At 38.0% G+C, this 10,490-nt stretch overlaps 1 long non-coding RNA gene across 2 annotated transcripts in view; it reads right to left on the reverse strand.

Moving 5' to 3' along the window:
- Positions 1 to 287: 287 nt before the first annotated feature.
- The window catches only part of LOC133558973 (uncharacterized), a 23,484-nt gene continuing 13,281 nt past the window's right edge, over positions 288 to 10,490 (reverse strand). Inside the window, exons 4-7 of one of the 2 annotated variants that reach the window (XR_009808071.1) lie at positions 10,242 to 10,408; positions 9,965 to 10,125; positions 7,220 to 7,284; positions 306 to 378 (exon numbers count right to left, since the gene is read on the reverse strand). This is a non-coding gene — a long non-coding RNA (uncharacterized LOC133558973). Of the gene's footprint in view, positions 379 to 7,219; positions 7,285 to 9,964; positions 10,126 to 10,241; positions 10,409 to 10,490 lie in introns of both variants that reach the window. The other variant, XR_009808072.1, reaches the window with a different exon arrangement.

A 10,490-nucleotide genomic window follows, 5' to 3' on the forward strand; every position in this document is an offset into this window, starting at 1 on the left:
GAGTTTTGTCTCTCTTAGAATTAAAAATGTCAAGCAAAGCGAGACCAGCTTGCTAGTAAATAAATACAATTTAAAAAATAGAGGCAGCTCACTGGTAAGTGCTGCTATTTGAGCTATTTTTAGAACAGGCCAGCGGGCGACTCATCTGGTCCTTACGGGCTACCTGGTGCCCGCGGGCACCGCGTTGGTGACCCCTGTTTTCACACTATGACACAGTTAAACCATGCTATTTATTTTGTCTGCAAATGCACTTTACCTTAATTGCAGATGTTTACCTGTAAGTTTGTCGAGCAGGTCAATGCATGCGCCAGATGAGTGAGGAGGCCCCAACAGGTGTGCTCACTGGCAAGATACACCCCAATGGTATTATAGATAAACCTCTTTTGACCAAACAAATGAAATAAATTCAAGTAAAACATGTTTTTTAGACTTTGACCTAGACAAACTTTATTGATCCACAAGGGAAATTGTTCCACACACTAGCTAAGTTAGATTACGTTTAAATGTTCGTGTGTGACATTCTGTCAAAATACGGGGCCTTTTTTTAAAGTTGAATTATACAAGCAACTAATTTACAACAATTAATCGCGATTACCCAAAATAAGTGTGATTCATCCGATTAAATCCGGAATCTTTTTGCAGCACTATTGTTCGTATTTTGTTAAAATTTCAAAAGGTAGTTAGATTTAGAGCGTACAAGTTTTTTCAACACTTATTAATTGGAAAAGCAAAGATTATATAATGTGAATGTTTTTGAGGGTATATAATTCAGCTAGCTTCACGGTGGCAGAGGGGTTAGTGCGTCTGCCTCACAATACGAAGGTCCTGCAATCCTGGGTTCAAATCCAGTCTCGGGATCTTTCTGTGTGGAGTTTGCATGTTCTCCCCGTGAATGCGTGGGTTCCCTCCGGGTACTCCGGCTTCCTCCCACTTCCAAAGACATGCACCTGGGGATAGGTTGATTGGCAACACTAAATTGGCCCTAATGTGTGAATGTTGTCTGTCTATCTGTGTTGGCCCTGAGATGAGGTGGCGACTTGTCCAGGGTGTACCCCGCCTTCCGCCCGATTCTAGCTGAGATAGGCGCCAGCGCCCCCCGCGACCACAAAAGGGAATAAGCGGTAGAAAATGGATGGATGGATGGATAATTCAGCTACTAGTACCGATGACATCACAATCCATGTAAGATTTCCTCAGCAAATTGATTTGCATTTTTTTTTTCTTTTTTGTTAAAAGACAAAATGAAGTATGTTCCTTTTATGTGTTTCATTAGTTGACTTTTTACTACGCTTGCATGATAGTAAAACAAAATGACACACTAAACGTCTTTTTTTTAATTAAAGCTTAAAATGTTTGTTTTTATGGCTGCAACGATTAATCGATTATTTCGATTAATCCATTTACATATTCTTTTGCTTCGATTGTTTTTTGAGTTTAAGTAATAAAAATGGATAAAATCCAGACCGTATGGAGTGCCTGGAACTTTAAATACACGGACATAATTTCTGCATGGCCTCTGCAGAGGTGTGTGGGTGGCAGTTCTGTATGTGGCGGTGAACGGCGAAGAAATTTGTATTAATGCACACACGTTAATATTGCAATTTCAATGCTGATGATGTGCAATTATTAAAAAAAAAGAATGAATGTCAAGGTAAGCAGCAAATTGTTTATTTCAACTATTGTCACTGAAATACGCATTTGTTTTATTACTTGATTAAAAATAGAATTAAAAAAACAATAGCTGCAGCCCTAAGTTTTTTTTTATGTAGCATTATGTAGTTAATAAAGCTTCTATGAATGAAACAGTTTGACCCCAGAACATTTTATATTTTCATTATTTCCTATACAGGAACACATGTCTTGAAACAGGAAATGGAATAGAATTGTATCCAACACGCTTGTGCAAAATTCCATATTGAAGGGAGTATGTCACCTAAATTCAATTTATGAATATGAAGTCAAATTTAAATTGAAGAAAGTAGAATTGAAATTACAATCAAATATGTTGGTGTTTTTAAAGATCATGCGTAACAGTACATTGTAAAGAGTTTCATTTTAAAATCACAGTATAATACTGGATTATAATTGCATTGGCATTAACATTAACAGCAATTTACGGACAGTAATTCGTTACAGTACATTTGGATGATAGTATTTTACTGGGAAATAATACTGTAAAATGCTGTTAAATCATGGTAGGAATTCATAAAAAAATGTCCCGGAATTACTATGAACCTATTGTACACATTATATTTAAATTACAGTTCATATTTTGTGACAACTATTAAGAATAAAATCATCTTTTAGATTGATGTATTACAACTTTCAATTGATGGAACGTGGTGGCAAAATACTTTATTTCCCAGAAAGCTTTACTTCATCCAAGTATTTAAAAGCCTTAACAGGAAATTTGTTGACAAATTTCAAATTTCCGAGCTATCGTTTCTGGAAAAAAAGTTCTAAAGATTGTGATAATCTCCACATGGAAAATGTAATCATCTATAACAGGGGTCGGCAACCTTTACCACTCATTTTCACCCGTTTCACAAAATAAAGAAAACAATAGGAGCCACAAAACTCTTTTGAAATTTATAATGAAATAACACTGCATACAGAGTTTTTTTTCCCTTTGTGCTATGTATAAACCAGGGGTCTCAGACACGCGGCCCACACCTTAATATGAAAATTTAATGTTAGTGCTACCCGCGGGTTTTATATAAATGCCGCTTGACAGCATCACACTTGCCAACCCTGCCAATTTTTCTGGGAGACTACTGAATTTCATAGCAACTATTTTATCGAATGTGTGCTAATTTTTTATGGTGGTAACGGGGGTGTCTAATGTAGCCCGGAAGAGTTAGGGATGCATGGGATTCTGGGTATTTGTTCTGTTGTGTTACAGTGCGGATCCATCTATCCATCCATTTTCTACCGATTATTCCCTTTGGGGTTGTGGGGGGCGCTGGTGCCTTTCTCTGTTCTCCCGAAATGGGTTTTTCATTCTTGTTTGGTGTGGGTTCACAGTGTGGCGCATATTGGTAAGAGTGTTAAAGTTGTTTGTATCACAACAACTTTCGGCTCAATCATTGCTCAAATGAGTGTTTTTTGTTTTTTTTTTTCTTTTCTTGTTGTTGTTCTTTGTTTTATGTGAAGATTGCCGAAATAAAATACATTGATTGATTGATAGAATACGATGTTCATATAATGAACTAATTAATTGTTCATGAGAAAATTGGCAGTAAGAACTATGTATAAATAAAGTATTTCATCATTTAAAAAAAAACACAAAAAAAAACTTCAGTGTAACCTGTATGGCTGATGAGCATAAGTATGCCTTGCAGTCACTTACGGGTGTTGACAGAGGCCGCATACTAAATGTAACCGGCCGACACGAAGCTAGTATGATGTAAAAGCGGGCGCGACGACATGTTATAGAGGACGCTAATGGCATTGCCATCATGACACGCCCTCAATAAATTTGTCCGGGTGAAAATCAGAAAATGTTTACTCCGGGAGATTTCTGGAAGAGACACTGAAATCTGAAAACCTCCCGGAAAAATTTGGGGGTCGGCAAGTATTCAGCTGAGCCACATCTATAATAAGCTAATTCCTACCAGAACACCCCAGCGCCAACTGCAAGTACTGCAATACTCCAATTTGCGTTTTACTTCAGTGTTTGTCAAGTAGTTTTAGTATCAAATCCGAAACCTCTGCTACACCTGAAAAACAGTTCCCGTTACTTGGCCATAAAAAATTATTCTGAATTGTAATTAATTTAATTGCACTTCCTAAAATAACATCCTGTAGGGTGGAGCCGATTCTATTCAAATTCCAATGTTTCAAATGATTTGAATTGAGATGCCACTTTTAGAATGTTGCACAAGCATTTATATCCTCCTCGTGAAATACCGATCAATCAATCAATGTTTACTTATATATCCCTAAATCACAAGTGTCTCAAAGGGCTGCACAAACCACAACGACATCCTCGGTTCGGAGCCCAGTTATCATTCTTTGTCTCACGGAATTAAAGAAAACATTTTTGTGAAAACAAGCTAGATGTTGTGACATTAAATCCGATCTTCAAGTCGGAATTGCACATGCATTCTGCAAACAGCATATACTATACAAATAGTACAACACTGTCCAGTGTAAAATACCGTGGTATTGTTGGTTTCTTTTAAGCAAGCTTTTAAAATTATTAATTAATATTTTATATTCCTTTATTCGTCTGTTCGGCTGCTGTGGCAACAGCTGGGGTAGGTTTTTCATCCTGCTCAGGAAATGGTAAAAAAGACATTAAATGTATATATAAAAAAAAAATAAAAAGCAAAATGTCATACTTTCTTAATATGAATTTAACTGGTTAAGTGTTCTTAATTGAACAATACTGCAGTCCCAGGGGGTGATGAAGGGGATGGGTCAAATGCAGAGGACAAATTTCACCACACCTAGTGTGTGTGTGTGACAATCATTGGTAATTTAATTATTGTGACGACAATGTGTTGCCAAAAAAAAACAGTTACCACTCCAAAGATAGCTTAGGTCAATTCAAAATTGTTAACAATAAATAGGTTAGTGTTAGTCACTCTGTTTGACTAATTTCACTTGATAAAACCTTTTCTAACATTCCACACTCATTATTTGTGCTGATTGTGCGTATCTGTTCAATACATCAGTATCAGCCAATACTCAATATCGAGACACTCCTAGTTAATAGGGGTGTAACGGTACGTGTATTTGTATTGAACAGTTTCGGTAGGGGGGTTTTGGTTCGTTTTGGAGGTGTACCAAACGAGTTTCCACACGGACATACTAGGTAGCGCACTGCACGCTGTGTAAAAAATGCAGAGCGAGGCACAACACACGGCAGGCTAGCAGCGACCGGGCTAGGACAACATGCAAAAAGCCAGAGCTGGAAGACCCTCCTGCCTCGTTAACATCTCCCCTCTGGGAACACTTTGGCTGCCCGATACAACAATGGAGGACGGAGGTTTGCCGACATTGTTCAGCAGCAGTAGGGTACGCTTCTGCCAACACGTCAAACATGCTAACTCCTTTGAAGCATCACCACCGCATTCAAGCAGCCTCTCCTCGGCGAGTCAGGCAGGGCTGAAGCAATAATAAATGTTTTTATAGCAGCAGATTTACGACCATCCATCCATTTTCTAGCGCTTGTCTCGTTCGGGGTCACAAGGGGTTGCTGTATTGCATTAAAAATTAGATTTTGACCCACTTCTATGGTGGAAGAACAATAAGCCCATATATCCTCTTACTGCCAAGTTAGCCAGGCTGGGGGGGTTGATGAACGTGGACCCCAATTTAAACAAGTTAAAAAACTTATTGGGGTGTTTGCATTCAGTGGTCAATTGTACGGAATATGTACTGTACTGTGGAATCTACTAATAAAAGTCTAAATTAATTAAAAAAAAGCATTTTATATGTAGAAAGGTTTTGTTAAGAAACCATTCTGAGCTTTATCTTATTTAGTTTTTATTTTATATATGCTAACCACATTAACCTTGGCAATGGACCCTGTGTGTATATGTATGTTATGCCATTGTTTACAAATTTGGTAAATAAATAACAAAAACATTTATATTTTGTTGTTTTCTTACTGTACCGAAAATCAACCGAACCGTGACCTCTAAACCGAGGTACGTACCGAACCAAAATTTTTGTGTACTGTTACACCGCTACTAGTTAATAATAATATATTGACTGCCTGGCATGATATACACCTTAGTTTAGACATTTAGTGCTTCATCTGTGTAGAAAGTGTACGAGCCCTTAAAGTTGCCAAAGAATTGTACAACGTGCTGAAAAATGTGTCCTTCACTGCTGCTGAGATGGGTGGTACCTCCAATACAAGGACTACAGAGAACCATTCTAATTGACTGATGTGCTGAGAAACAAAGACGGGAAGTGGAGGACCATTCATTTTTACACTCAAATCATAATCCCCATGAAAACGTTAACGGGGTCATATTATGATTTTTCTTCCACATTTAAAACATTTCCTTGTCATCTAAATAACTTGTAATGGTGGTGTTTTGGTCAAGATGTTGCATAGATTATGACTACGTTTACACTGCAGGCCAAACTGGCCCAAATTTAATTTTTTTTCTAAATCTGTTTTTTACCAGCTGACTGAAGTAAAATGTGATCTTTATCAGACTCCAGTATAAACACGCACACGCCTCAAAGTGGCCTGAAATGTGTCCCCATTGTGGCCTCGACTTCACTTGCATGCACAGTTCGAGAAGTGAAAACAAAAGAAGTTGACCAAATTCTGTAAATGAACAAGAAAGTTGTTACTACTACTACAAAATAAAATAAGGTCGCCACACCTTAAAATTTGTAGGATTTTTTTTACATGAAAAGAAAGTAATACATTAATAAATAATAATAATAAGTCATTTTGCTTATAAGGCTCCTTTCTGGGCACTCAAGGACACCGTACAAAATCAAAACAATAAAATCAATTGGATAAAAACAACAAATAAATAATGGATGAAAGGATATATTTTGTAGTGTAATATATTTGTGAGTTCCAAACTTTTTATGGCTGTTAAGTAAAAGCAACACCAACATCATTATGGATCTACGTTTTCTTTATTTTTCAACTCACTTCCGTAAACAACTTGTGCAATGTACATAACATGTAAGAAAATACGCCACAGCGTCAATTCCGGTTCAACAATCGCTATTTCTTTGGAATTAAAATATGTATTTATATATTACACATAGCCTATTATTTGCGCACTTTTCTACTAGTAATGTGTCATGATCCGTGGTCCGGATCATGTGTTAGCTTATTTATGTTTTGTTAGTTTTTGGACTTCTCTAGTTCCTGTTTGCACTCCCTTTTTGGTTTTGTCACTATGGTTACATGATTTGCACCTGCCTCTGTTTGGGACACACCTGTATCTAATCATGAGACGCTATTTAAGCCTGCCTTTTTGGTCACTCGTTCTGGGTTCCTTATTTGCGATAAGCAACAGTCACATTTATGTTCTTGCTCTCGACTCTGTGCTTTTCTTTTGTTTGTCTCTGTCCGTTTGATACGGCGCATTAATCATTAAATCATTTCCTACCTTTACGTTTTTGTCCGGAATGTCCATGTTTGCACTGGAAGAACGATCCCACAATAAAATGCGACCCCCACGTGACAGTAATGCATCAAAAATTTGGCATGTCAATAGAAGACTTTACTCACCAAAACCGGATGTTGTCATGAAGTATCCACTTCCGCTGACAACTGCGTCCTACCACGCGCGCACACTGCAAAAAGACAGTGTTCAAAAACAAGGGGAAAAAAAATACAAAAATTAGGGGTATTTTATTTGAACTACGCAAAGTTATCTGCCAATAGAACAAGAAAATTCGGCTTGTCAAGACTTTCTATTACAAGTAAAATTAGCTAACCTCAATGAACCCAGAAATACCTTAAAATAAGTATATTCTCACTAAAAACTGTGCTTTTACTGGTAGAAAAAAATGAGACCTTTTTGCTCAATATGTTGAAAAATATTCTTAAATGAAGTAAATGCTAGTGCCATTATCTTGACATAATGATATGCGCTCGGCATCATGATTTTTTTTTCATGCTTGAAGTAAAAAATCATTACTTTAAAAAAGTAATTTTATACTTATGAGTGTTGATGACACAGTTTTGCAACAGTTGATATTCTAGTTTCAAGCATGTTTTACTCAATATAGGTCATCATATTGGGGCAGTATAGCTCGGTTGGTATAGTGGCCGTGCCAGCAACTTGAGGGTTGCAGGTTCAATTCCCTCTCTCGCCATCCGAATCTCTGCCGTTGTTTCCTTGGGCAAGACACTTTACCCACCTGCTCCCAGTGCCACCGACACTGGTTTAAATGTAACTTAGATATTGGCTTTCTCTATGTAAAGCGCTTTGAGTCACTAGAGAAAAGCGCTATATAAATATAATTCACTTCACTTCATCCAATCTCAGCAACAAGCTGTAATATCTAACTGAGATCATTAAGGACCCAAACCCTTAAAACAAGTAAAACACTAACATAAAATCTGCTTAGTGAGAAGAATTATCTTATCAGACAGAAAATAAGCAAATATCACCCTTATTTGAGATATTTAATCTTACTTAGATTTCAGTTTTTGCAGTGCAAAGGAATGACGTAGCTCGCCCAAAACTGGAGGAAAAGTCACATACGGGTCGCATTCAGGTCTAATGTGGCCTGAATATGAAGCCAAGATATCAGGTTTCAAGCACTTTGGAGTGTTTACTCTGGCAAACAAAATTCGACCTGTGTCACTTGCAGTGTAAACGAGGCCTAATGTTTTACAGACCGTTTTTAATCCGGTTTCTGATCGTCTCTTCAGAATGCGCCGTTTTGTGGGCGGTATCGTTTACGTTCATCTACTTCAACTAATTTGTATTGGAAACGGCAACAGTGGAGGATGCATGTGCATGTACGAGCCAGTCTGCCCCACAACAATAGGATAGAGCAGTGGTTTTCAACCTTTTTTCAGTGATGCTGTGAACATTTTTTCAATTCAAGTACCCCCTAATCAGAGCAAAGCATTTTTGGTTGAAAAAAAAGAGATAAAGAAGTAAAATACAGCACTATGTCATCAGTTTCTGATTTATTAAATTGTATAAAAGTGCAAAATATTGCTCATTTTTAGTGGTCTTTCTTGAACTATTTGGAAAAAAGATATGAAAATAACTAAAAACTTGTTGAAAAATAAACAAGTGATTAGACATGCACCTGGGGATAGGTTGATTAGCAACACTAAATTGGCCCTAGTGTGTGAATGTGAGTGTGAATGTTGTCTATCTATCTGTGTTGGCCCTGCGATGAGGTGGCGACTTGTCCAGGGTGTACCCCGCCTTCCGCCCGATTGTAGCTGAGATAGGCACCAGCGCCCTCCGCGACCCCAAAGGGAATAAGCGGTAGAAAATGGATGGATAAAGATTTCTACACATAGAAGAAATCATCAACTTAAAGTGCCCTCTTTGGGGATTGTAATAGAGATCCATCTGGATTCATGAACTTAATTCTAAACATTTCTTCACAAAAAAAAAAAAATCTTTAACATCAATATTTATGGAACATGTCCACAAAAAAATCTAGCTGTCAACACTGAATATTGCATTGTTGCATTTCTTTTCACAGTTTATGAACTTCCATTCATATTTTGTTGAAGTATTATTCAATAAATATATTTATAAAATATTTTTGAATTGTTGCTCTTTTTAGTATATTTTAAAAAAAATCTCACGTACCCCTTGGCATACCTTCAAGTACTCCCAGGGGTATGCGTACCCCTATTTCAGAACCACTGCAATACAGCATCAAACTACAATGATGGACTTGTGCAAAGCTCTTTTTTATAAAACTTCACTATCCTTTTGTTTTCTTTCTTTAAATATCTCATCCATGCCTTCACATTTTCAGGACTTAGGCAGTTCCCAAATATACAAAAACCGGTACCAATAGGTAAGAAAAGTTGGTTAACCAGATGCTGCGTAGGTGGTAAAATTGTGTAATGTTAGACTTTGACCGTATTATTAAATATGACTGTTATTTGCTCATGGAAAACAATAGTGGATGGAAAGCACAGCATTTCCCACAACGTGTTTACATGCGGCAGTCAAGATGCTTGCATATTTTTCTATTTTACAGAAACATTGCCTTTCCTCTTGAGAGCTATTACACAAACGAACGCGCTGAACTTAAATCAACCTTTTCATTCTCCAATGTTATTTCAACCAGCACTGTCCAAGTATGGACATTTAAAAAAAATAAAAAAAGAAGGTCTAAACATCCTCTACTTGGCCCGTGTGGCAAACGGGGGATAAACATATTTAGGTTGCACGTTTCCTCCAAAAACGACATTCCCAACACAGTAGATCACAAACGGCACAGCCTTTAAATCTCCCTGTTAACACTCATATATACAAACACACACCTGCTAGGGCAAGGCCGTCTGGAAGGGAATTACAGCGGGCTTATTTATGGGACCCGAGGGAGGGCAAAGGGCAGGGGATCCAGACTGGTCACTTCCTCCTCTCATGGCCTCCAAGTTTGGCAGAACCTTCCTGGATGGCAACAACACGGGCAGTAGCGTGTCTGTCAAAAAAACAAAACAAAACAAAAAAAAACATCACTTGGGATGTCTCGCAAACACAATAAAGGACTTTAGAAAGGAGGTAAGCGGGTTAAGGCGTAGGTTCAGCGAACAAAACCTGGTCTCAGGCTCACACTCTGGCCTCCCCATTTCCTCCAGAGAGAAGGCGCTGTCATCCGTCACTCGGCCCCAGGCAGCGGTACAATAGCGCCGTCTCGCTCCTGGCTACCGACACCATCACATGCGCTGCTGATAAGACACAGCTTCCGGGACCGAGAACTCGACCTATAATTGACAACACAACGGTTTGGTCCTTTGCCATTGTTAATGATGACCATGGGATAAAAGAAGAGGAAAGTACAGGGGA

Source organism: Nerophis ophidion, linkage group LG09 (genome assembly GCF_033978795.1).
Source record: "Nerophis ophidion isolate RoL-2023_Sa linkage group LG09, RoL_Noph_v1.0, whole genome shotgun sequence".
NCBI classification, from domain to species: Eukaryota; Metazoa; Chordata; class Actinopteri; order Syngnathiformes; family Syngnathidae; genus Nerophis; species Nerophis ophidion.